The sequence below is a fragment of the Thamnophis sirtalis genome, unplaced genomic scaffold (genome assembly GCF_051295495.1).
Source record: "Thamnophis sirtalis isolate CommonGarterSnake01/CBP01778 unplaced genomic scaffold, rThaSir2_p1.2 scaffold_2, whole genome shotgun sequence".
NCBI classification, from domain to species: domain Eukaryota; kingdom Metazoa; phylum Chordata; class Lepidosauria; order Squamata; family Natricidae; genus Thamnophis; species Thamnophis sirtalis.
The window spans coordinates 40,639,661-40,642,562 of NW_028261382.1; the positions used below are offsets into that span (position 1 = coordinate 40,639,661).

Consider the following 2,902-nt stretch of genomic DNA (forward strand, 5'->3'; position numbering starts at 1 on the left):
GCTGCATATAACGTGACATAATTGTACGTGTTAACGCAAATTTTCCACTCTTTGCAAATTAAACCAAAGGAATAAAGATAGAAGCTCAAACAGGCTGAAAATTCAAATCAATGATGTTTACACCTTAGATTAATATTTGGGGTGTGGAAATAGCTTTTAAAAAATTTTGGCTCTATTTCACAGTTTCCTTTCACTTCAGCAAACACATCACTCCAGCTAAGTTGAAGAGGCAAACTCCTTTGCCTCCATATGGACTAGCTGCTTTGCAAACGGCTATATTTGGGGGTGGGGGGAAATGGGTGCCAAACACCGCCCTGTTGTCGGTGCTCCTAGAAACCGCCTTAATCGCTCCGCCGTTGCTCCAAACACCGTCGGTTTAAGAAATGCTTTCTTTAAGAAGTGACGCCATTTTTGTCCACCTTGAAAACAAGCAACTCCTGAGCTTAAGCAGAGCGCATTTCCTTCGGAAGCATTAGGAAAGCAGTCCCAAAAGTTGGAAAGAGAGAAATGCACTTAACAACACTGGCCAAATTTATCCTCCTCCTCCTCCTCCTTTTAAGAGGGGGTGGGGAGGCAACCGAAGGCTCGAGGGAGGTGGGGGAAACAGGGTTAATTTTAAAAAAAGAAAAACTCTTGCAAATGGATTCCCTTCAATGCCGTTGGCCCAGAAGCTCCTTCTCGTTCATCAGTTCCGCGTCGGAGTCGTGCAGGAGAACCTTGGCGTTCTTGTGTTTGCGCGACCTCTGGAAAACACGGAGGGGAAAAAATAAAGAAATAAGGCCACGAAGTGGAAAGGAGTTTGCTTTCGCTTCGCACGAGGATTGCTTTGCACGCGTAAGAATAGGCTTGCCAAGGAGCCTGGCCTTGAAGGGAGGCTGGGGATGATGGAACCCCCCCCTGCAGGGGTACTAGAGGCCAATAAATGTCCTTCTGGGGGGGGGGGGTCCGTGGGGGTCTCTTGAGCTTGGGGTTTTTCCTGCAGGCGTTTCACGACCCAACTGGGTTATAGTATCAGCGTAAATGCCATTGACTCTAGGATTGTTGTCATCTAGTTGGGTTCTGAAACAACTGCAAAAAAACCACCAAGTTCAGAGAGCATAGACCACAATTTTCTCCTCCTCCTCCTCCTCCTCCCTTCCTCCTCTTCCTCCCTTCCTCCTCTCCTTCTTCCTCCTCCCTCCTCCTCTTCCTCTTCCTCCTCCTCTTTCTCCTCCTCCTCTTTCTCCTCCTCCTCTTTCTCCTCCTCTCTCCTCCTCCTCCTCCTCTTCCTCTCCTCCTCCTCCTCCTCCTCCTCCTCTTCCTCCTCCTCCTCTTCCTCCTCCTTCCTCCTCTTCCTCCTCCTCCTCTTCTTCCTCTTCCTCCTCCTCTTCCTCCTCCTCCTCCTCCTCATCTTCCTCCTCCTCATCTTCCTTCTCCTCTTCCTCCTCCTCCTCATCATCTTCCTCTTCCTCCTCTCCCTCCTCCTCCTCCTCCTCCTGAGCCCGGTGAGCCTGGTGAGATTTGACCTGCCAAACTGCAGCTGGCAGTCAGCAGAAGTAGCCTGCAGTACTCCCCTCTAACCACTGCGCCACCTCGGCGCTAATGATCTCCTTCTCCTGGCCCCTTTCCCACCCACCTCCTCTTCTCCTTTGCCCCTTTCGACCTTCCATCCGAACCATCCCTTCCCCAAAATCTCGGATTACCTTGCTTGGGGCCAACTGCTCCTTCTGGATTAGAGTTTTGAACTCGCTCTTCTTCAGCGGCTCGTCGTCCGTGGGCTTCCGTGGAGACACCTTGGAGCTGCCCTCAATCATCTCGGTGAAGGCCCTGAACAGCCTGGACATCTTGGAAGATCCGTCCCAGGCTTCTGAGGGAGGGGAAAGGATGGATTTGGAGGCGAAGGAGAAGAATTGGGAGTTGCGGCCACGCAGCCCTCACCCCGCGTGGAGAACTAGGTGTCACCCCTTCAGAGCTGCGTTCGGTTCCTGCAAGAGGAAAAGAGAGAGAGAACAAGAAGATGGAGCCACGATTGACTCTTGGCCTGGTCTGGTCATCTCCTATATAGTACACCCTTGGGTGGTGCCCAAATTTTGAGGATCAGTGTCAAGGAACAATGCAACCCCTTCTCATCTCTGGAGGTGCCAGAGTTCCCAGGAGCTCAACCGGTCTTCTCCAATCCTAAATTGCATTAACAGAGGGATGCAATCAAGATTACGTGAGCTACTAATACCATTCTATTAAGACCACACCTAGAATCCTGCATCCAGTTTTGGTCAACACACCATAACAAAAGATGTTGAGACTCTAGAAAGCGTGCAGAGAAGAGCAACCAAGATGATGAGGGGACGGGAGGCTAAAACATACGATGAACGGTTGCAGGAACTGGGCCTGGCTAGTCTAGGGAAGAGAAGGACCAGGGGAGACAGGATAGCAGCCTTCCAATATTTGAGGGGCTGCCCCAGAGAGGAGGAAGGGGGTCAAGCTATTCCCCAAAGCAAAAGAAAGGAAGGAAGGACAGAAGGAAGGAAGGAAGGAAGGATGGAAGAAAGAAAGAAAGAAAGAAAGAAAAGAAAGAAAAGAAAGAAAGAAAGAAAGTGGAAGGCAAGGAGAGAGGGAGGGAAGGAAGGAAAGAAAGAAAGAAAGAAAGAAAGAAAGAAAGAAAGAAAGAAAGAAAGAAAGAAAGCGGAAGGCAAGGAGAGAGGGAGGGAGGGAAGGAAGAAAGAAAGAAAGAAAGAAAAGAAAGAAAGAAAGTGGAAGGCAAGGAGGGAGAGAGGGAGGGAGGGAGGGAGGGAGGGAGGGAAGGAAGGAAGGAAGGAAGGAAGGTAGGAAGGAAGGAAGGAAAAATAATTTTAAAAAGAGAAACATGGCTAGTCTAGTGAGAGAAGGACCAGGGGAGACAGGGGAGCATCTTCCAATATTTGAG

The 2,902-nt window shown here is 49.9% G+C and overlaps 1 long non-coding RNA gene across 1 annotated transcript; it reads right to left on the reverse strand.

Moving 5' to 3' along the window:
* Positions 1–213: 213 nt before the first annotated feature.
* On the reverse strand, positions 214–1,959 carry LOC148048656 (uncharacterized). The gene is made up of 2 exons (XR_015695701.1): positions 1,683–1,959; positions 214–743 (listed from the first exon to the last, which is right to left on the reverse strand). It is a non-coding gene; the product is annotated as an uncharacterized LOC148048656 (long non-coding RNA).
* Between the last annotated feature and the right edge of the window lie 943 nt (positions 1,960–2,902).